This window comes from Schistocerca cancellata, chromosome 4 (assembly GCF_023864275.1).
Source record: "Schistocerca cancellata isolate TAMUIC-IGC-003103 chromosome 4, iqSchCanc2.1, whole genome shotgun sequence".
NCBI lineage: Eukaryota > Metazoa > Arthropoda > Insecta > Orthoptera > Acrididae > Schistocerca > Schistocerca cancellata.
In genome coordinates this window covers 675353791-675379268 of record NC_064629.1, presented here as the reverse complement: position 1 = coordinate 675379268, position 25478 = coordinate 675353791, and the positions used below count along the sequence as shown (strand labels likewise).

Here is a 25478-nt window from a genome sequence, read left to right as displayed (position 1 = left end):
TCCATTTGATAAAAGTTATGTAGTATCCCCACCTCTTAATCTTTTTCTAGTGTGTGCAATGGCGACTCTAGAGTATACATGCTGGGTGTTCACAAATGTTTAGATTCAGAAAAAACTGAGAGTGTGAAATTAATAGCGTTTGCTGTATAACAGTTATGCTAATCATCAAGTTTATACAACTACAGCATTGCCAATAATAATAATAATATACATAACCTATCTGACAAAAGAAATAATTGCTATTGTGAAATTTTGTTTATTTGTACATAATTACGTACAGTTTAGGGTAATACTTAATAATGCACAAGCTTTCGCAGCTGTCCATTTCACCTTTTTGTGTAAGTGGGAGTTTTTGTGCTTTTTCATTTTTTTTTTTTTTTTTTTTGAAAAATGTAAGAGATCCCTAACAGATGTATTAGTTCACTAATTTACTTCCTGGGTGCTGCACCCACACACCACCTCATGCTAACTGTACAGCTCCATATTAAATGTTTGCTCATAGTCACGCTTATTTGATTTTGTCACTTTGTCAGTCAAAGAATCTGTTCTCGGAGGCCCCAGTTTCTTTGCTACTAATTTTTTTGACAATTTACTTTTCTGTTTCCAGAATGAGATATTCACTGTGCGGCAGTGTGTGTGTTGATATGAAACTTTCTGGCAGATTGAAGGGGATAACGGAAGTGTCAGATTCCACTCCTCTGCTTTGACCAACGACATTGCCAATATGGTGGAAACAACCATACACAAAAACTCCCATACCGCTGCTATGATGTCAGACATAAACATTACAACAACAGATATTCCTCCAAAAATATAATGAAACTAACGGGACAAGTGGGGGTTTTTGGGCGGGGACAAACTAAATATAAACACACGCCACTACACCAAATGGCAAAAAACACTAAAGTAACGAGACCCCACAACCTTCCCAAATTCCACTACACACAAAAGCCACTGTAATCGATCACTTCCCATGACCTATATACGTCAACAGCAACTAATGTTACCAAGCCAGCCATAGCCACAACCACACCTTGTAATCAAACACTTCCCTAAAGTCATATAAGTCAACAGCAAAGCATAATACCAAACAACTGACAAACACTCCACCAACCATTTAACGAAGAAAAAAGAAAAAAAGAAAAGAAAAAGTCAACTTAAAAAAACAAAATCTCAACCACACTCAACAACTACCATAACAAAAATATCCTCTGCTCAAAATAATAAAAAAAAAAAAAAATCACCCCCGCCCCATCCCTCTACAAACTTCACCAACAACTAACCATCGTGCCCCCTCCCCCAAGCCAAAGTCACCACCCGCCACCCAACACCTAACTAACCCACAACCTTTGGCCTATGCATCCTACTAACTGCCCTTAAAAAAGCACTAAAAATAAAATAGCCCTCAGGGATGCTTTTCTGCCAACACTACTCATCTAGATGAGGCTGAAGGTTGGAAGAGCGCCTTTTCCCCCTCCCAATCACTGACTTAACTGCTGCCGCCCCCCCCCCCCCCCCCCAAGCCAAAGTCGCCACCCAACACCTAACTAACCCACAACCTTTGGCCTATGCATCCTACTAACCACCCTTAAAAAAGCACTATAAATAAAATAGCCCTCCGGGATGCTTTTCTGCCAACACTACTCATCTAGATGAGGCTGAAGGTTGGAAGAGTGCCTCTTCCCCCTCCCAATCACTGACTTAACTGCTGCCCAAAACCCCTCTATAGTATTTGTACAGACTTCCGTCTCATAATTCTTAAACTCAACACTTTGGTTCACTACTAAATAATTGTACCCCTGCTGACCCAGTCTGAAACTATAGTGGTACCTTCAATAAAATCCTCAATCAATCAATCTCACTAATTCCCTTTTTGTCTGGCCCTCCAAAACCCTAAATACACATTCTGAAAACCCACCCTGCAATACCACAGCCCCTCCCCCCCCCCCCCCCCCAACACCCATAAACCAACCAGAGACTCTTCCCAAACTGTGGCTCATCAATCTCCACAACAACACCAGGCCCACCCAACCTACACCTGAACGTAATATATTCAGAACACACCTGACGACAATAAGAATACCAATCGTGCATCGTTCTCTCCCTCACACCCACCTCATGCGCACAGAGACTGTGAGAGGATTTATAACAAAAATGATACGTGATTAATACAATTTCTCGCATACCCAACCCAAACTTCTCGAACCAGGAACCTTGCCCAATGGAGCGCCATAAGTTATCCTTGTGACATCTCCACATATAGCCGTCCCTGGTCAGAGACACCGGAACTTTAGTAAGGCTCATTTTTTCATGACACACTGAACACTTCACAACTTCAGCCAACAGCCCGAATAGCTGAAGAAATGCACTGTCCCCCATCATCGCCGACAACCAAAAACTGTTGACCTTGTCAGTCATATCCATACCTACCAATGACATAAACAAAGTAATTTACCAAAATTCATACACGCCGAACAGAAAAAAAAAAAAACTACAATAACGTCGACATAACAAAACCATAATCATTAACTCACTGAAAAATGTTCCGCTGAAAACACAGTCACCACAGATACCACACACGTGCAATGCTACCACGCAAATAAACCCCATGCGCCATGTAACACTCTGCCCATAAACACACCACCAGAGAGAACCATAGACTGCAACAATACGCCACCTATAAACACGCCACACTCACAAACTAAACTCCGCGCCGTCGTGACATCACACACCACAACAGCCTTAAGTCATGGGTCAAAGCCAACGGGTGGAATTAGACGCTTCTGGCTGTGTGCTGGACTGCGACTCACTCGGGATCAGGCAAGTGCTCTACCGAATCACGCGTCCGGCCATCCTGATTTAGGTTTTCCGTGATTTCCCTAAATCGCTCCAGGCAAATGTTGGGATGGTTCCTTTGAAAGGGCATGGCCGACTTCCTTCCCCGTCCTTCCCTCATCTGATGAGACCGATGACCTCGCTGTCTGGTCTTCCCCAAACAACCCCCCCAAACCCGCTCTACCGACTGAGCTACACAAACACGACTCAGGAGCTGTCCTCACAGCTTTACTTTTCTGTTAGCATTTAAAATAGATTAAACATAGTTCATGTTTACATTGCACATGAAAGCCGATTCCCACATAGTAAACAACCATCTCCAATCAGAAAGTGCCATTTGTGGAAATGCTTAAACTCAGGAAGCGATGTCTACCAACATGATTAATTGACTAGAATTAATGAGGTGCTGAGATCCATAAGGGCTCCCCCTTCGGGTCCTCGGTAAGAATAGGCCCGAGGTATTCCTGCCTGTCGTAAGAGGCAACAAAAAGGAGTTTCAACCATTTCGGCCTTCAATGTGATGGTCCCCATTGGGGTTTGACCTCCATTTTTCAAAATTCTACAGGAGTACGAGCCTTTTGGGGAAGGACACCTTATGTGTTGTATCACTGGTCCTCAGTGCACTAAGACCTTGGCACTCATCATCGTAACTGCAGCCACTGTTCATCAATTTGGGCCTAAACACCTCATGGGTTTCACAAGTTTCGCTCATAGTGCGTCCCCATCTGCACCTACAATCATGATGGACTTTCCATGGCACCCGAAATCCAGCACAGTAGCCAGCCTGTTGTGGTGGGGTCGTCATGTACCCTCTAGGTTGTAGCCCCCTGACAACACAGGAATCGTACTGCTGATACCTGAACTGCACCCTCCCCATGTAAGCCAAGGAGTAGATGCCCGTCTACCTGGGGCATCAGGACTCCCAGCAACAGTCATCCTGCCAGGTGGCCCTTGCTGAGGCTGGGTGGCACCTGTGGGGAGAGCCCCTGGTCGGAATGGGTGGTATCGGGGCGGACGTTTCGCAGATGAAATGTCAACATGCATCAGGTCACTCTGCGGTCACATCTTCTAAGGGGAAAGGTTCTGTCTCTGGTTCTGGTACTTCTGCCTTTCCCCCCTCCCTGGGAGGAAGGACAGGCCCGCCGGCTTGGGGCGAAATATTTCCCCCGCTATTTAGTCTGTTCTTCTTTGTACAGCATATCGAGGATATCTTTGGAGAAATCGAGGCTCTTAGTAAAATGCGTTCGGGGTCCATTCTCATAAAGACCACCTCTGCTACACACTCGGCAGCACTCCAGGCATGCGACCGACTAGGGGACATCCCAATGTCCATTGTCCCACATCTGGTGCTCAATAGGACGCAGGGGATTATTTTCCATCGGGACCTCCTGCTGCAATCTGATGAGGAGCTCAGGGCCAACCTGGAGCGCCATGGTGTGCATTTCGTCCGGCGAGTCTAGCGCGGCCCCAAAGATCGTCACGTCGACACTGGGGCCTTTATCCTCGCCTTCGAGGGGGATGTTCTCCCGGAGAAGGTAAAGGTGATGTGCTACTTGACATGCGACCTTATGTCCAACCTCCTATGCAATGTTTTTGATGTTTGTGCTTCGGGCACATGTCGTCACGGTGCGAAACTGAGCCCCTTTGTGGCGATTGTGGACGTCCTCTTCGTGAGGGACATACATGCACCCCACCACCTCGGTGCGTCAATTGTCCTGGCCTCCACTCGCCTAGATCTTTCGACTGCCCCGCATATCAGGAGGAGAAGATGATACAAGAATTGAAAACCTTCGACCATCTGTCTTATTCTGAGGCCAGGAAAAAATATGACCGCCTCCATCCCGTGATGTTGACGTCGTTTTCTTCGGTCGTGTCCACTCCTTCCACAGTATCCTCACCCCCATCCTGTCCCCCATCCTGTCCCCCCTCCTCCCCCTCACCCCATCCGGGGTCTATGCCTCTGCCTCCCAAATCCCTCCCTTCCAAATCCTCCTCCCTCGCGGCCCCTGCCACCTCTGCCCCAAGGGCCACCCTTCCTCCTCCTCCTCCTCCTCCTCCTCCGCCGCTTGGGAAGCGATCCTCTTCTCAGGCGTCCATCGGGGAAACGTTACGGACCCCGGCTTCCGAGGTCTGGCGTTCAAAAAAGGACCCAGAGCGTGAGGACTTTCTTGGGGTCCAGCCCCCACAGCCCACCATCCCTGTGGATGGTATTCCAGCTCATGGTGGGGTCATGTTGCTCGTTCGGGATGATGTCTATTACCATCCCATCCCATTGACCACCCCACTCCAAGCAATAGCTGTTCGTATTACTCTTTCTGCCTTTACTTTTTCTGTTTGTACTGTCTACAGTCCACCATCATCCGCAGTTAGTCGGGCTGACATGATGCACCTGATTGCTCAGCTTCCTCCGCCGTTTTTATTGTTTGGCGACTTCAATGCCCATCATCCCCTTTGGGGTTCTCCTGCATCCTTTCAGCGAGGCTCCCTCTTGGTGGATGTTTTCAACCAACTCAATCTTGTCTGCCTCAATACTGGCGCCCCGACTTTCCTCTCGGACTGTACTCGTACCTACTCCCACTTGGACCTCTCGATCTGTTCTACCACTCTACCACTCTTGCCCGTCGGTTCCAGCGGTATGTCCTTTCTGACACCTATTCGAGAGACCATTTCCCCTGTGTCGTTTGTCTTCTGTACCACACCCCATGCCCACGTCCCTCGAGCTGGAACATACCGAAAGCTGACTGGGGACTCGAGTCCTCCCTGGCGACCTTTCTGGACCAAGATTTTCTCAGCTGTGTCAGTCAGGTCGAATACCTCTTGGCTGTTATCATCAATGCTGCCGAACGTTCCATTCCTTGTACTACCTCTTCTTCACGTCGTGTTTCAGTCCCCTGGTGGAATGAGGCTTGCAGAGACGCTATCCGTGCTGGATGACGTGCTTTATGCACCTTTCGCCGCCATCCTATGCTGGCGAATTGTATTAATTACAAACGACTCCGAGTGCAATGTTGTCGATTCATCAAAGACAGCAAAAAAAGTTTGTTGGGCCTCTTTCACAAGCTCCTTTAACAGTTTTACTCCCTCTTCTGTCGTCTGGGGTGGCCTGCGCCGGCTGTCAGGCATTAAGGCCCACTCCTCGATACCTGGCCTGACTTCAAGTAATGAGGTACTTGTGGACCCTGTGGATGTCTCCAACGCCTTTGGCCACTTTTTCACGGAGGTTTCAAGCTCCACCCATTACCACCCTGCCTTCCTTCCCAGAAAAGAGGCAGAAGAGGCTCGGCGACCTTCCTTCCACTCACTGAATCTGGAAGATTATAATGCCCCCTTTACCATGCGGAAACTCGAATGTGCACTTGCACTGTCCCGGTCCTCTGCTCCGGGGCCAGATGCCATTCACGTTCCGATGCTGACACACCTTTCTCCGGCAGGCAAATGCTTTCTTCTTCATACCTATAATCGTGTCTGGACTGAAGGTCAGGTCCCCCATGCATAGGTGTGAGGCCGTCATTGTTCCCATGCCCAAACCCGGGAAGGATAGACACCTTCCTTCTAGTTACCGCCCCATTTCTGTTACAAGCTGTGTCTGTAAGGTGATGGAGTGCATGGTTAACGCTCGGTTGGTTTGGATTCTTGAATCTTGACGGCTACTTACCAATGTTCAATGCGGCTTTCGTTGATGCCACTCCACTGTTGACCACCTTGTGACCTTGTCGACGTTCATCATGAACAACGTTTTGCGAAAGCGCCAAACGGTAGCTGTGTTCTTCTATTTGGAGAAGGCTTACAATACCTGTTGGAGAGGAGGTATCCTCCACACTATGCACAGGTGGGGCCTACGTGGTCGCCTGCCCCTTTTTATTGATTCATTTTTAACAGATCGAATGTTTAGGGTACGTGTGTGTTCCGTATTGTCCGACGTCTTCCTCCAGGAAAACGGAGTGCATCAGGGCTCCGTTTTGAGCGTAGCCCTTTTTGCCATAGCGATCAATCCAATTATGGATTGCATTCCACCTAACGTCTCCGGCTCTCTTTTCGTCGATGACTTCGCGATCTACTGCAGTGCCCAGAGAACATGCCTCCTGGAGCGCTACCTTCAGTGTTGTCTTGACAGCCTATACTCGTGGAGTGTGGCTAATGGCTTCCGGTTCTCTGAAGAGAAGACGGTTTGCATCAATTTTTGGCGATATAAAGCATTCCTTCCACCATCCTTACATCTCGGTCCTGTTATTCTCCCATTCGTGGAGACGACAAAGTTTTTTGGGCTCACACTGGACAGGAAACTTTGTTGGTCTCTGCATGTCTCTTATTTGGCTGCCCGTTGTACACGTTCCCTTAATGTCCTCCGTGTTCTTAGTGGTTCATCTTGGGAAGCGGATCGCACTGTCCTGCTTCGCTTATATCGGTCCATAGTGCGATCAAAGCTGGATTATAGGATACTCGTCTGCTCGGCCATCCCTCTTACACCATCTCAACTCCATCCATCATCGGGGGTTACGTCTTGCAACCGGAGCATTCTATGCTAGTCCCGTCGAGAGTCTTTATGCTGAAGCTGCCGAATTACCATTGTCCTACCGGTGCGACGTACTGCTTTGTTGGTATGCCTGTCGGCTGTTGTCAATGCCCGACCACCCCGCTTATCAGTCCTTCTTCGACGATTCTCTCGACCGTCAGTATGGGTTGTATGTCTCTGCCCTGCTTCCCCATGGAGTCTGCTTTCGTCGCCTGCTTCGACAATTGGATTTTGCCCTCCCTACCACCTTCAGAGAGGGTGAGAGCCTGACACCACCTTGGCTCCAGGCTCCGGTTCACATTCATCTTGACCTCAGCTCGCTCTCAAATACTCCGGATGCAGTGTATTGCTCACGGTTTGTCAAACTTCGTGCGTGACTCACCAATAACACCTTTATTTACACTGATGGCTTCAAACTGACGATGGTGTCGGCTGTGCCTTTGTCGTCGGGGACGTCACCTTTAAATACCGGCTCCTCGACCAGTGTTCCAGCTTTACGGCCGAGCTTTCTGCTCTCTATCAGGCCGTTCAGTATGTCCGCCGCCGCTGCCATTCTCCGTATGTACTCTGCTGTGATTCACTCAGTACTCTTCAGAGGCTTGGAGCTCCATATCCAGTCCATCCCTTGGTGCAACGAATCCAGCAATCCCTCCATTCTTTTGCTGATGATGGCTCTCCTTTTAGCTTTATATGGGTTCCAGGCCATGTAAGAGTGCCTGGGAATGAGGCTGCTGATGCTGCAGCCAAGGCTGCAGTCCTCCTGCCTCGGCCGGCCTCCCTTTGTGTCTCATCATCTGACATTAGTGGAGTTGTTTGTAAGAGGTTTGTGTCATTATGGTGGGATACTTGGTCGTCACTTTAAGAAAATAAGCTCCGGGCCATAAAACCGTTCCCAACAGCTCGGACAACCTCCTCCCGACCATCTCGGCGAGAGGTGGTCATTTTGGCCAGGTTGCGGATTGGGCATTGCTGATTTAGCCACCGCTACCTGCTATCCGGTGACCCCGCCCCACAGTGCCCTTGTGGTCATACATTGACAGTGCACCATGTTTTATTGTCGTGTCCCCGTTTTAATCAATCTCGTGTTGTCCTGTCTCTGCCATCTACCTTACAGGAAATTTTAGCTGATGACGCTTGAGCAGCTGCTCGTGTTCTTCGTTTTATTACCTTGACGGACTTGTCCTAAGACATCTAACTCTTTTAATTATTTTATCTGTGCCTTTGTAAGAACTTTAGAACTTTCTGGTGTCGTCCCCCCCCCCCGCCCCTCCCCCCCCCCCCCCCCCCCCCCGCCCCCAACCCCCTTGAGTTTTACCAGATTATATGTGCATTTACATTTGTGACTGGGCGCTAATGACCTTAGCAGTTGAGCGCCCTAAACCCCCCCCCCCCACCCCAAAAAAAAAAAAAGGGGGGGGGGGCTAAAGCACACCATTGTCAATCCCACATGTAAGTGAATATCAGAGAAACCAGTGATACAGCTTTTTGTGAATTTTCATTTATGCAATGTGGACCTACAGCATAGATAAACCTGACTCACCATAAGATCGACAGATTTAAGAAGCATGAATAAGTGCTACCATCTCGCAATTGATGGTGATGTGCTTTAGGCCCTTATGATTTTCAAAAGGGAAACACCCTCCGCAGATTTAGTGGTAAGATAGTCAAAAACTGAACACAGATCAAACATGAAAACAGGAAGAAGGTGTACTGAACTGTGGAAAAAAAAATTAAAATAGAAACAGTGAATGGTCCAAGCTCAACAAGTAAAACACGGAACACAGGCAAAGAGCCATGACTTCGTGGTTAAGCGGTACCGGAGTTGGACTAGAAAACAGATTAGCATGTCCTCCATTGTGTGGGTTTTGTTGCCACCCCCCCCCCCCCCCCACACCACACACACACACACACAATTATGAACTGTCCATCCAATCATTGATGTGTCTGTTCATTGTAATCAAATTTATGTCTGTCATGGTGTAACATCGAGGTGCAAGGAAGAGTCGTATGATGAAAGTTGATTCTGCACAACTACTCTATTAGCAGCTGAAAAGGAAGTGGCTTTTGAATGGGAACCACACACATTTAATGATAAGGCAACAAGTAAACTGAACCCCTCATTGGAAAACACATCTGGTGTGTCATACATGGCATTAGTGACAGTACTGTGTCATATGATAGGAATCTCTTATTGATGTGCCTAACTTGTACGCCTGGTGAGTGAGCGAGCTATGCCTCCGTCCCTGATTTAGGTACTCATATGGATGTGAACGTTGTCATTCCCAAAGAAATGATGACAATATAATAGTTTGTCACATAAGCTGCAACAAATGAACACAACAGTTTCACAATCACACAGTTTTCCCTGTGATGTATCAGAACATACATTTTTGAAGATGTGTTCCATTTTGGAAGTTTTGACTCTTGAATTCCTTTGTTACAACATTGTTCACATCCCTGTATTTGTTTCCATTTTGGTGTGATGCTTGTGTGGTATCTTGCCTGCTCTCACTATTCTCATATTATAACCAATGTATAATATGACAGTTGCCAAGACTGTGGAAAGAGAAGAAACATTTCAGTGACCAAATGAACAGTTGATAATTTTGAGAAAAAAAAAATAAAAATTGGCACAAGGGAGTTTTGAACACTGCTCGTCTACTTTGCAGTCCGACACTGTGACCACTGAACCACGACACCGTGGCTATCTATGTACGAGGGGGGACCCAAAACCGAAATGGGAAATTCATCATAATGTCTTTTTTTCTTAATAATTTTACACCAAATTTTGATCACCTTCAAAGTATTCTCCATTAACCACAATACATTTCTTCAAACGATCCATCCATTGTTCAAAACAGTTTTTAAATTCACTATTGGGATGTTCTTTATGCCTTCCAGCAATTTTTTGTTTTACCTCATCCACAGTGGCAAAACACTTTCCTTTCATGTCCCTTTTGAGTCTGGGTAGTAAAAAGAAATCACAGATGGCTAGAACCATTGAGTAAGAGGGTGGGCAATTTGTGTCGTGCCGTTTTTGGTTAAAAACTGCTTTACGGAGAGGGCAGTGTGGGCCGGCGCATTGTCATGATGGAAGAACCAGTCGCCTGTGTTCCAAAGATCTGCCCTTTTCTTGCGGATACTCTTCATCAGTCTTTTCAAAACCTCCAAGTAGAACTCCTGGTTGACAGTTTGACATGGGTGAAGCAACTCTGTGTGCACAACACCTCTGCAATCGAAGAAACAAATGAGCATTGTCTTGACTTCACTTGGTGAGCTGTTTTGGGATGAGGGGAGCCACTTGTCATCTGCTGCCTTGATTGCTGCTTTGTTTCTGGGTCGTATCCAAAGCACGACGATTCATCACCAGTAATCACTTTGGAAAAAAAAAAATTAGGGTCCTCTTTGAGCTGATTTTGAAGCTCGAAACATGCCTGAAATCAATGCTCCCTTTGCTCATCTGTGAGAAGGCGGGGGACGAATTTGGCTGCAACCCTTCTCATGTGCAAATCTCTGGATAAAATCCTCTGAATTGAACTCCGTGATATTCCAGATGTCTCACAGAGTTGATCAGTGGTTCAACAATGGTCTTCACGAACGAGGACATTGATTTTATCAACATTTTCGTCACTTCTTGACATTGAGGAGCATTCTCAATGGGGTTTGTTTTCAATTGACATTTCTCCATTTTCCATGGCCGATTTCCCCAACAGGAAACAAAATTTCACAGCTGCACATTGCTCTCTACAATCTGTCATCACATTTTTGCTGAAATGCAAAAAGTTGTTTTACTGTAAAAGCTCTCACGGGCGAACAGATACACTCACAGGGACACAACTTCGCACACTGACTCAGGTGGCATACCCGTAATGGACATCTGGTCGAACAATGGGTTCCTCCACTCTTCCTCCCCACCACAGCCCAATTTCCATTACTTTTGGGTCCCTCCTCATACACTCCATGTTGTGCTTATTAAGCTTAGACCATTCACTGTTTCTATTTTTCCTTCTTTTTCCCACTGTTCAATACACCTTCTTTGTGTTTTCATGCTTGATCTGTGTTCAGTTTTTGACGGTCTATTCACTGGACCATCTTACAAAATCTGAGAGGGGTGAGATGGGGAGTTTCCCTTGTTTGCATCTCAAATTGATTACTGTGTGATAAACTTCATAACTTAAAATACTATAACTCATTCAGAAACATGCAAAATAGCAGGATTTATGTCGAGTGAACAGAGATAAGTCTGCTGCAGTGTGCTACCACTGATGTAAGCTTCTAGTTGAATAGCATGGGCTAGCTGTGCACATTATGAACCGCGCACATTGTTTATCAGATCTGTATGCATTTGCCCCGTAAGGCAATTATGTCATGCCAGTTGCGCATGCACAAAAGCTCCTTAAAATGTACGCAACTGAAGGTGTGCTCATGACCCTGATGCCACATTTCATGGAATCAAGAGGAGCAGTAGTGTGGTAATTTAAGTGCCGTATCTTTAAGATTGCGGCATGTATGTTGCACTTAATAGCATTCAAAGAAAAATAACCAATAAATTGGCAAGGTGTAGAATGTTAGGGCGTGGTCTTACACAGCATCCTCCATTGCGTTTATTTATAATATGTTTACATAATACACATCACAATACATATCTGAGACTTGTTTATTATCTGATACAAGTTTTCTGAATTTACCTTGCAGTTTTAACTTGTATAATGAAAACTGCATTAAATATGGTGTGAACATAGACATCAGGCTATATATGGGATAACTCTCTTACCATTACCTTTATTTCACAGTCAGTCATTGGCTTCAACAACTGGCAACCAGACTGTTACCTTTCATCACATCCTGGACCTTGGGCTACACTGCAGATCAGTCTTTAACAACCACCAAGATTTCAGAGGGTGGGGATTCCACCCATTTGATTCCACCCATTACGATTGTTACCAAGATGGTGTACACCCGTATTTCAAGCAGATTCAATATGGTGGCCACATCATCACTCACTACACTCCTCAACGAACTTAAATAGCATGTGAAAAATTTAATGCTAGCACTAAAATTGAACTAATGAGACAACTGTGGGAAGTAGGGGGCTTTGGGCAGGGATGAACTAAATATACTACAATAAGAATCTCAGCGTTGTTCCAAAACAAATGTCAACCGAAAAATAATGAATGCGAAATCCTCAACATTCAACTCGACCAAAAAAAAATGCGAAAAACACACCATTGGTAGCCTGCATTTTTCTGGATGTATATAGCTGAAACACGACTCTATAAACTAGCAACTTAACTTTCACTTGATGCTATCTCAACCGAAATCCATGATATCACCAACCCCCACAAACTGACAACACCAGACCATACTCTGCAATACCCACTAATATAAGCTGATAGATACCTGCAAAATAATTTACCAAATTGGTTGAATATAAATTACATCAACCATTCCTAAAACCCACACCATACCTACTAACCACTGCCCACCCACCTAACAACCAATGCCTATCCCAAACAAAATACCCACATAGGAAAGCCAATTGACACATACACGTATCATTCACATCTTCAGAACAAATAAACCACAAAAAATAAAGCACACAAACACCAATCCAGAAAAAGTGTCTTCCTACCATAATACTCCAGACCACATAAAACACAACCCCCACCTTCCAGTTTGAACTAACCATCTTTGCATTAGCCTGTGCATTTTACCCACAAGGTTCCTAAAACATGTAAAATGACAACAGTTATCTGGCACACTTTCCTTCCAACAACACTCATCAATATGAGATTGTAGAGTTTAAGTGCACCTCTTCCAGCCCCTTCCCTTGGTGCAAGCACTGAATAATTCTTAAACTTTACACTATGATTTACACTCAAATGGCAAAAACCCCAATGATCCAAATCTCTGTTAGAAGAAAAACAATGAGAAATTGTAATTGACCCCCCTGCAATGTAATCCTCTATTAACCTCACCAAAGTGCTTCCCCAAAAGCCCCATCACAACCTATCCCCCAAGCAAGAAACAACAGTCCCCCATGCCCGTGTTCCCTTGAGATGATCCTCTCTCCCATTCTTAGCCTTTCCAAACTGAGAACCATGTATTTCTACAGTTACCCCGAGCCCCCCCAAAAGACCCATTGTACTGAATAAACTCGGTACACACTTCATGACAAGAAGGAACACACTCCAACACACACTTATCACTCAGATTAGCCATGTGTGCACAGAACAAAAGGGGATAACAGTAACACCAACAGTATGTCAACAATAAAATACCTCACAAGGCCAGCCGAAATTGCTCGAACTAGAAACTTCTAATTCATCTTGTAACATTATCCCGATGATACCTCCACATGTACAGGTATGTGGTTCGAGGAGGCGGAACTCTTGATAACTTCATCAGCTCCCCACATTGGTGGCACCCAACATGCTTGGAAAACAAACCAAGCAACTGTTAAAGCTGACACTAGCCATATCATGGTAGCCTCTAACAACTGACTACTAAATTTAACAGTTGTATCCATACCTGGAAACGAACAACAAACGTGTAGTTAGATTTAGCAAATTTCAGATGGTGAAGTAACAGCTATAAAAAACTGAAAACCAATCGGTTGCTAATAACCTCTGAAATTAAAAATTAATCATTGACAAGCCAACAACCATCTACAAAAGCATGACTCATAACACTGGAAAAACCCAGTATAACTCTACTGTTACTCAGAACTAATTACAAAAACAAACATACAACATTAGGACATGCCACTGCTTACATCAGCACACCCTCTACAATTACAGTCCCATTTAAAGCACGCCATGCCTCCATGACATCACACAACACAGTTACGTCATAGGCCAGAGCCGATGGGTGGAATTGCAGCTATCAGGACAGCACTATCATAGTTCAGCCCTTCTTTATTACACATTTTATTGTAGGTACTTTTTCATGTTAACTCACATGAGCTCTTCATTCTGATTGTTTTCACAAAATCATCATTAAATTTTTTTGTTGCATGTATATATTACGTGAAATTCTAAGCTACACTTTAGCTGACTTTGATACTTGCAGCCGTTGCTTCTGTTGTGTTCTGAATATGTAGTACCTGTAGTATTATAGTATTGTGCTCATCATTATCTTATCAAATTTCAGTGTAGAAGTTAATGTATTTTATTGAATGGCGTTCATACTTGTATTGCATAGAACTACTTTAAAATGACATTAAAATAAAAAATTAATTCCAACCTTGATGGAAACTATTTCTTACCAAGACAGTGTACATCAAAAATTAAAGTAATGTTCAGTCTATGGAAATCTTATTTTCTTTAGGCACTAAAGTTTTACATCTGTGCCACTGAAAATTTCATGATGGAGTGCTTTTATTATACTGTATATTATGATTTCTTCCCCATACATTCACAGATGGGACATGAGAAGAATAATTGCTTGAACTGTTGTAGTCAAACTGTATATCAGTACATGGTGTATGGAAGCAGTGTGGAGAAGGCTGGTGAATGTACGAATACATGTAGATTCTTGGCATTTTATAGGTAGGTTTTCATGAGATACACCAACTCTTTCTTTCAGTCTCTGACAGTTAAATTTTCTTGACATTCCATTCCACCTTTAAAAGGGTAGTTTGCCCTTGACCATTTGTGATTCCTTTCTTTACACTATCCTTGAAGTTCTCTATTAGTCTGACCTGATATGGATCCCACACTCCTGTTTGGTACTCCAGTATGGACCAGATGTGTTTTGTAATTCTGTCCATCCCTCTTGCAGCTGCAATAGAACAACCGACAAGAAAAAAAGGGCTAGAGCACAGTAGTGTAGCCTTCCACCTCACTCTCTGAAATCATGGTTGTGATGTCAGCTTGATCCGTAGTGTAGCATGATGTCAGTGTAGGTTGAGTTGGAAGGTAACAAGTTGTTAGTTGCTGAATTCAGTGAATGTACATATGAAATACAAAGGTGGTTGTAACAGATTTAGGTGAAGTACAGCCTAAGATCTACATTCATTCCGTATTTAATGCAATTTTCCTCTTAAATAACTAAAATTGTAAGGTAATTGCAGAAAAACTAGTTACATAATAGAAAAGTTGGGCAAGTATTTTGGTGCATGTTATTTGTATATATCGTTCGTCAACTACAAAAAATGCAGCTGGGATCCACTACATCACCCTTATCCATTGCTGTGTGAATATTCTTGAGTGGTCAGGCATGGAAGATACAATACTTCTTTGTGTATTTTCATTCTTATTCAGTTGACTAAAGTCTATGGCAGTAGCAGTGTCAAAGACAGCTTGTCTTCTGTGGTGTATAGATTAACACACCATCTTTGCATGGCCCGTAGGAAAGTAGACTTAGGTAAGCAATGAAAAGCAATTTATTGTGAGTTCCAAGTTTCAAACCATGTAATATTCTTTACAAATTAGTGGTGGCTATGTTAGCTCATGAAATGTCATCTTAAACTGACCACACCAAAGAGTTTGTATTCAATTCTAAACTGACAGAAAGAAGAAATTGTAGTGCCAAAAAAATATTTAATGTAGGGTCATGAAATTTCAGGAATACATTTGTGTAGGTAATGTATTTAATTGATTAACATTGCAAAATCAGAGGTTAATATAAGTGTGAAATACGCTATTGCAGATGTGAAATGCCGGTACATCAATAACTGGTGTGACCACCAGAATGTTATATGCAAGTTTGCAAATGTGCATGCACTATGTTGTTCAGGTACTGGATGTCAGTTTGTGGGATGGGGTTCCATGCCTTTTGCATTTGATCAGTCAACACAGGGATGGTTCATGCTGTTTGTGGATGATGCTGGAGTTGTCATCCAATGATGTCCTTTTATGTGGTTGATTGTAGGCAGATCTGGTGATGTAGCAGACCAAGGCAATATGTAGATACTGTAGAGCATGTTGGGTCAAAGCAACGGTATGTGAGTGAGCTTTATCGTATTGGAAAAAACTCCATGGAATGCTGTTCATGATTGGCAGCGCAACAGGTTGAATAACGATATTGACGTACAGATTTGCAGTCTGGGTGTGTGGGATAAACACGAGTTCGCTCCTCCTGTCAAACGAAATCACACCCTATACCAGAGGTATAGGGCATCTTGAGATGTCATCAGTGAGTGGATTCCCCTTCATACCAAGATGGAAGCAGTATTTGTGTGGGTGCAAACAATCTCAGTGATCACCATTTGCAACCTTTTTTTAAAAAACCTCCAGGCAAACCACTTACTTGCACTGAGTTGACTACCTTAATTCAACAAGGGCCTCTCCCACCCCCCACCCCCACTCTCTCCATTTTTCCCCTTTGCTCTTATTTGAGAACTTCAGTGTGCACCACATCCCGTGAGGGGAGTACCACTCTATCTGGTAGGGGCCTTCTAATTGATCAGCTTCTTATTGACCATGATCTGTTTCCTACCCACCTTGGCACCTTTTTTCAACTATCAGCCTAATGATCCCTTCACTCAGTGTAACTGGCTCTTAGTAGTGCAGTGATCTGCCAAAAAGTTTCTGTCAAAATTTCGTTTTCTTGGATCACTGAGAAGATAATATGTAGTCTTTCTTACCTGTTAGTCATTTATTTCCACTCTGGTAGTCTGACTCCATGGATTTCGCTAATAATTATAACAACCTTTATCATTCGCACACCCAATCAACCACATAAACAAACAGCGATTGGCACTCACCCGTTTAGGTTTATTCGGTTCAGCTTGTATAGCTCTGTCACCTTTTGTCTGTGGGAAGGTTTTTTATTTCTAGATGCAACGGGAATTCACCTGGCACGCATTGAAAAATCAATTTATGATTCGTTCAGAAATCAACTTAGAATGTGTTCAAAAACCAACAGGAATGCGTTTCAAAATCATATGGACAATTGATAAGACAACGTGCGCTGGATGCTAGGCACTCCGTGAAATGAGGTTTTTTTCTTCAAGAATATGAATTTGGTGCACCTTAAAATTGCCGCCTCGGGCAGATACCTCAGTTTGCCTTCCCCCAGATCCAGGCCTGTTTGGTCACTATATGACAATCGTTTTGACAGTGACCAAATTTTTGTGATCCTGTTGATTCCTTGTCACTGCCAGATGAACTGACTACCATGTTGAGTACTTCAAAGAGCTAAATACAGTTATATGCCTGTGGTGTTACCCTCACCCTTCCCTGTTACGATGAGGTTGTTCAAGACATCTCCGATGCAGTCACCCGTGTCGCTGGAACTGCTATTCTCCTTTGTGGACCTTCCCTCCATTGCCAGCCAGTGCCATGGTGGACCAAGGACATTGCAGTAGGATCACCAAAGAGCCCTGCAACGTTTCCTTTGTAGACCAACCTTATCACTTTTACACAACTTCACACTAAGACTCACTATCTAAATAAATGCAGGAAGAAGGAATGCTATGAGCATTATGTCTCCTCCTTGGGAATGTATGCCTCTTCTTTCTAGGTGCGGACTAAACTCCAGTCTTCTGGGCCCTAAAGAGACGCAATTGTACTGGGTCTGTTCCTTCAGGAACACACAGTGGTGTGTGTACTGACATGTTGGCTCCTGTTGAATCCCATTGGACCTACTGTGCAATGACATCGGCGTCTTGTTCTTACGTGACTGACTTCTGGACATGTTAATGACGAATCGGGAACATCCTCCTCTCCTTTACCTCATCTTACAGTATGAACCCGAGCCCTGATGTGATTCTCAGTCAGATGATACATCATCTCAGTGGTTCCACCTATTCAGGGTCTTCATTTGTATTTGGCTCAGCAGTGTCTTTCCTTCACAATGGCAAGATAATGTAATCATTCCAATCCTTAAGCCAGGCAAAAACCCCAACGCCCATCAAAAGTTACTGGCCAGTGAGCTTCACTAACATGCTCTGCAAATTGCGTGAAAGGATGATTGGCCACTGGTTGTAAATGGCAGTCCAACAGACTTTTTCTAAATGCTAACACCTCATTGCAGTTTTTTTTTTTACACCTACATAAGACATGTGATCCTGCATAGTACTATTACATTTTATTACCATCCATGACTGATTGTCAAGGCTCTCTACTAACTTTTATGTGTCAGTTTTTATCGCACTGGTTGTTCAGGCTTAGTGTTAGTACTCCACTCACCCACCATGGGTCAAAGAGAAAAGTATTCTAAAGGGCTCTGTGTTGAGTGTCGCACACTCCCTCATTTACATTCACTTTTAGCCTTTGCTGAATGTCAGTGCCAAAGGCTCCATTCAATGGGCCTCTGCTTATACCCTTTGCAAAAGTTTCCAAGTGTCTCCTGGGAAAACACCAGTCGTACTGTGCTCCATCTTGACCCAGAACTCTACCTGGGTGTGCAGCATTTGGATGTCGTTGCACAGTCCCGATTTTAAGGACTGCTCTTCGACAAGAAGCCGACTCGGCTGCCCCATATTCATCAGCTAAAGACTAAGTTACATGGGGAAACTTAACACTCTCTGCTTCCTTGGCCACAACTCTTGAGGTGCGAACCATGCTGCTCTTCTGCGTATTTACCAGGGCCTGATCTCACACCGACTGGACCATAGTTGCCATGTTTATGGCTCGGTGGCACCTTCAGCTTTGAAATTTAGACCCAATCCATCATCGTGGAGTTTTTCTGGCCACTGGTGCCTTCCACACTAGTCCTGTGGACATTCTCTCTGCCGAAGCAGTGATCTTCTCTCTTCAGTACCGATAGTACCAGCCAAGCTTCTAAGTCATCCCCATAACCTATCAATGTCTTTTCCTTTCAGTTCTTTCACCCAGGGAGCTCACGGTTCTTCTGCGAGTCCGTGCATGGCGCACGTAGGGCCCCAAGCTATTGCATTCCATTCTTACTTCCTTGGCTGCATTTCCTTCGCCCTGCCCCTCCCTCCCTATCCTCGCTCCTTCCCCATTGCCCCCCCCCCCCCCTTTTTCCCTCTCTCGGTGTTTTGATATATATCCACCTGGTTCCCTGTATTGCTAGCAATTTTGTTCCTTCTGCCTGTTCTCTTTCATCCTTTTTGGCATTTGGTTCCCTTATTGAAGTTCAATCGGGCCAGCCGGTGTGGCCGTGCGGTTCTAGGCGCTTCAGTCCGGAACCGCGTGACCGCTACGGTCGCAGGTTCAAATCCTGCCTCGGGCATGGATGTGTGTGATGTCCTTAGGTTAGTTAGGTTTAAGTAGTTCTAAGTTCTAGGGGACTGATGACCACAGATGTTAAGTCCCATAGTGCTCAGAACCATTTGAACCATTTTTTTTAAGTTCAACCTCCACTTCTAAGTTTGCTGTTTTCAGTGTGAGCATTTGGGAAGAACTCCCTCCCTAGTGTCTATGACATGGGTTCCTTCCCCCCGACCCTTCCTTCTCCTCCTTCCCTGCCATAGCCCCCCTCCACCTTGTTAGGTCACCAGCACTTGGAGGCAGTCCGTGTGGTGGGCCTGTCATGTACCCATGTGGCTGAGCCCCCTCACACAGGGATCACTCTACCGATACCTGAGCTGTTCCCTCCCCATGTGTGCCAAGGACCGGTTGCCTGTCTTTCTGGAGCATCAGAACTCCCAGCAATGACTGTCATGCCAGGTGGTCTTTGCTGTGGACGGGTGGTACACATGAGGAGAGACCCTGATCAGAGTGGGTGGTATCAGCGCGCACGCTTGGCACATAAAATGAATCAAGCTGAAAAAATCTGTCCGTTCTCAAACAGTTGTCTCTTCGAATGGTGAAGGCTCATTGAATGCTGCTTCGTATGACCTGACCGCCATTCATTCCCTGACTACACGTGGGAGGAGAGTCAGGCTCGCCGTCTTGGGATGAAACACTTTTCCCACTACCTCGTCTGTACTAGGACGGATGGGGACAATTCACCACCGCAAAGCCTCTGTTTTTTTTGTGGAGAATATCAAGGACAAGTTCGGTGAAGTGGAGTCTCAGTAAGATGCATTCGGGCTCCCTATTCATCAAAGCTGCTTCTGCCACCCAATTTGCAGCTCTTCATGCTTGGGATCATCTCAGCAATGTCCCAGCATCTATTACCCCTCACCAATCTCTGATAATGGGCCAGGGAATGATTTTTCATAGGGACCTTGTCCTGCAAACTAATGAGGAACTTCAGGCTAATCAGGAGTGATGCAGCATTCATTTTGTTCAACATGTGTAGAAGGGTCACAAAGACAACTGTACTGATACCAGTGCCTTAGTTCTGGATTTTGAGGGGTACACTTCCAGAGGAGGTCAAGGTTATGTACTACAGATGTGACATGAAGCCATACATCCGGCCGCCCATGAGGTGCTTTTGGTGCTTGTGTTTTGGTCATATGTCGTCTTTCCACAGTACAGCAGGCCCTCTGTGTGGTGACTTCGGACACCCACTCCATGAGCAAAGCCCCTGTGTTGCACCAACTGTGTGTGTCAATTGTCATCACTGCCACACCCCTCGCTCACCAAATTGTCCAGCTTACAAGAGAGAAGAGAAGATCCGAGAATATGAGTCCCTAGATTGCCTGTCTTATGCTGAGGCTCTCCAAAAATATGAGAGACTCCATCCAGTGTCACTTTCTTCAACTGTTGCCTCTGTTACATCTATTCCCCCTCCTACCTCTTCCTTTCCCAGTCCCGTCCCCCTCTCCCCTTCGCCACCCCTGCAGTTCCCACGACCTCCCCTCCAGGAGCTGCTCCCTCTCCCTGGCTGAAGAAGTACCCCTTCTTTGGCACCTGCTGGTGATGGCAACCCCCCCCCCCCCCCCCCTCTCTCAGGCCAGAAGCCAAACACCTGTACTCCCTCTGTGCCCTGCCCTCCTCCACCTCCGAAAGAGAAGAAGAAGAAGAAGAAGAAACTAAAGTCCCAGGGCAAGTGACCCCAGAAGTGTCATCTACCCCTCGCAATCTGAGTCTGACTCCTATTTATGGATGTCGCCCCATTCTTGTTGGTGACGACCACAGACCGAGTGACATGACTTCCTCTTGGCTTCTTTATGTCTAATGATCATCCAGTGGAATTGCAAAGGATACTATCGTCACCAACTGGAAATACAGTGTCTTATTTCCTCCTATTGTGCTTTCCATCTTGCTCTTCAAGAAACGCACTTCCGTGATGACCACTCTCCAACGTTTCGGGGTTATCAGGCATTCTGTCAGAACTGTACCAGCCCCAGGGTAGCACCTGGTGGGGGTCTGCACTTTGGTTTGCTCCAATATCATTAGTGACTGAATCCCCCTTTGTACCAACCTGAAAGCCATAGTGGTTAGTGCATATGACTCTGGCAATCACCATTTGTAATGTCTATCTCCCACCAGATAGGCCATTCCCTTATGTTGAACTGTCTACCTTAATACAGCAACTCCCACCCCCGTTTCTCCTCCTTGGGGGACTTCAGTGCTCACCATCCATTGTGGGGGAGTGCCACTTCAATGGGTAGGGGTCTCCTAATTAACCAACTTATTACAGACTTTAATTTGTGTCTCTTCAATGACTGTTCCCCTACCCAATTCAGTGCCATGAGTGGCACCTTTACTGCTGTTGATCTCACGATCTCCTCCCCTGCTCTCATGGCTTCCCTACATTGGTCACCTCATGATGATCTTTGTGACTGATCACTTTCTGGTGATTCTATCGTTCCCCTGCTGCCGCCAGGCTGACAGGCCCCCACGTTGGGCATTCCACAGGGCCAATTAGCCATTATATACGTCTGGTGCGCACTGCAACACCTCCCCCTCAAATTGCATTGATTCAGTCATGCAGGGTGTACCTGCCACTGTTCTTCTCGCTGGTGGCACCAGTGTCACCTTATCCACAGGTCATCCTCGTCATGGACCAGTACCGTGGTAGGCCAAGGATGTAGTAGTCGCTGTCCAAGACCACCGACAGGAGCTGCAGCGATTTAAATGACACCCTTCACAGACCAACCTCCTTCCTTTTAAGGGTCTCTGTGCTAAGGCTTGTTACCTTATTAAGCAGAGTAAGGAATGTTGGAAATGCTATGTATCCTCCCTGGGGACATATGCATCTTCATCTCAGGTTTGGTCCAAGCTCTGTAGCCTTCTGGGCTGCCAGCGACAGTCAAGTGTCCTGGGACCTACCCTCCACTGTGCTCTGTTGCAGGACACTTAGTGACACACTGTGCAACGGCATAATCATCCTCTTATCCCACTACCTTTCTCCAGCAGTAATGCTGAGTTGAACAGACCCCCCCCTCCACACACACACACACACACACACACACACACACACACACACACACACACACACCGTTTCTGTGCTCACCACACTGAACCCTATAATGAACCTTTCACTGAATGGGAATTATTGCGGGCTCTTACCTCTTCACCTGACATGGCCCCATGCCCGGATTCCATCCACAAACAGATGATCCAACACTTGGACATTACCCAGAGCCAACATCTCGTCAAGGTCTTTAACCGCATTTAGCTCACTGGTGCTTTCCTATTGCAATGGCGAGACAGTATAGTTATCTCCGTTGTTGATCCTAGGAAGAACCCGACATCTCTTGACAGCTACTGCCCTATTAGCATGATGAACATACTTTGTAAACTGCTTTAGAGGATGGTTAGCTTCTGATTACATTGGGTACTCTGATCTTGGGGTGTTTTGTCCCCATAGCAGTGTGGCTCCCAGGAAGGACGATCTCCAACTAACCATTTACTCAAATTGGGAACAGCAATCTGACAGGCTTTTACTAACTGCTAGCACCTAGTCGTGGTCTTCGTTGATCTACATAAGACACGGCTTGGTGCCAACAGCTGTTCCAGGTTCGAGTTGGCACTTCATTCAGTGCCCCCTCGGATTCAGGAGAATGGTATCTCATAGGGTTTTGTGTTAAGTGTCACACTCTTCCTCATCGCCATCAATGGGCTTGTAACCTCTATTGGGCCTGTGGTTACCCCAGTGTTGTATGTCAACATTTTTTTTCAACTGGTGCAGCTTCCACTTGATAGCATCTGCTGAGCACTGGCTCCAAGGCGCCATCTGATGGGCCTCTGCATTGGCCATCTCCCATGGCTTCAAGTTTTCTCCTTCCAAAACACAGGTTATACTTTTTCATCGTTGACCCACCCCCTGATCCAGAACTTCATTTAGGCAACCAGCTCATCAATACTGTAGCACAGTTCTCTTTTTTGGGCCTTATTTTTTTATAAAAAGCTGACATGGCTGCCCCATATTCGCCACCTTAATACTACATGCAAGCAGAAGCTTAATGCTCTCCACCTCCTGGCCCACACATCTTGGGGTGCAGACCGTGCCACTCTTCTCCATCTTTACCTTGCTCTGGTCTTGTACAGACTAGATTATGGTAATCAGGTTTATGACTCAACGGCCCCTTCCACTCTGAAAAAGTACTTGACCCTGTACGCCATTGTGGGGTGCATCTGGTCATTGGTGCCTTTCACACTAGTTTTGTTGACAGTTTCCTTGCAAAAGCGGGGATTCACCCTCTACAAATACGATGGAGCCAACTCCTGGTTTCTTACGCAGTGGCAGTTCGCCAATTCCCTAGCCATCCCGTGTACCAGGTCCTCTTTGCAAACAAGGGCTATCTCCCTCCAGATAATCACCCACAGGTAGGACTGCCAGTTGGAATGCAATTTATTTCCATCTGTTAGGATCTCCATCTCCACTCACTGGAAAGCGCCGCATGTATTCCCTCCCAAACCCCTCCTTGGATGGTGCCTAGACCACGGATTTGGACAGACCTATTCCAGGGTCCTAAGGTCTCTGTCATCCCTATGGTTTTCCAGTGTCTTGTATGTGCCACGCTTGCAGAGGTCCAGGATGCCACCTTCTCCTACATTGATGGTTCTAACACAATAGATAAGGTGGGGTACGCTTTCACATCTCTCCTACTGGTTTAGAACACCATTTATTCTCAGGATCATGTAGTGTATTCACAGCAGAACTTCTAGCCATTCACAGGGCCCTCCATTTTGTTTGTCAGGCCTCCCTCCACAGTGTTTTAATTTGTACCAACTCAGTGAATTGCCTGCAGACTGCAGACCGGTGCTACTCTCGTCACCCTTTGGTCTCTGCTATCCATGAACTTCTCTCTGCCCTTGGCCGTGCCACGTGCTCCATTGTCTTCCTCTGGGTCCCAAGTCCTGTTGGCATTCCAGGGAGTGAGCTGGCTGCCATTTGGCTAGAGAGGCAGGTACTTGTCCCCCCACTTCCTTTCATGAACCCAGGTGCAGATAAGCAGATACACGTCAGATCTCTCTTTGTCCAACAGGGGAATGACACCTGGCGCGGTACTGCTCTCACAAGGGAACCTCCCCATCGCACCCTCCTCAGATTTACACTCCTGGAAATGGAAAAAAGAACACATTGCCACCGGTGTGTCAGACCCACCATACTTGCTCCGGACACTGCGAGAGGGCTGTACAAGCAATGATCACACGCACGGCACAGCGGACACACCAGGAACCGCGGTGTTGGCCGTCGAATGGCGCTAGCTGCGCAGCATTTGTGCACCGCCGCCGCCAGTGTCAGCCAGTTTGCCCTGGCATATGGAGCTCCATCGCAGTCTTTAACACTGGTAGCATGCCGCGACAGTGTGGACTTGAACCGTATGTGCAGTTGACGGACTTTGAGCGAGGGCGTATAGTGGGCATGCGGGAGGCCGGGTGGACGTACCGCCGAATTGCTCAACACGTGGGGCGTGAGGTCTCCACAGTACATCGATGTTGTCGCCAGTGGTCGGCGGAAGGTGCACGTGCCCGTCGACCTGGGACCGGACCGCAGCGACGCACGGATGCACGCCAAGACCGTAGGATCCTACGCAGTGCCGTAGGGGACCGCACCGCCACTTCCCAGCAAATTAGGGACACTGTTGCTCCTGGGGTATCGGCGAGGACCATTCGCAACCGTCTCCATGAAGCTGGGCTACGGTCCCGCACACCGTTAGGCCGTCTTCCGCTCACGCCCCAACATCGTGCAGCCCGCCTCCAGTGGTGTCGCGACAGGCGTGAATGGAGGGACGAATGGAGACGTGTCGTCTTCAGCGATGAGAGTCGCTTCTGCCTTGGTGCCAATGTTGGTCGTATGCGTGTTTGGCGCCGTGCAGGTGAGCGCCACAATCAGGACTGCATACGACCGAGGCACACAGGGCCAACACCCGGCA

General features: G+C 46.1%; 1 protein-coding gene across 1 annotated transcript in view; it reads left to right on the top strand.

Annotated features, from left to right (window-relative positions):
• LOC126183588 (26S proteasome non-ATPase regulatory subunit 5-like) overlaps positions 1–25478 on the top strand; it is a 190527-nt gene that overhangs the window by 1402 nt on the left and 163647 nt on the right. The gene's annotated exons all lie outside the window — the stretch shown is intronic.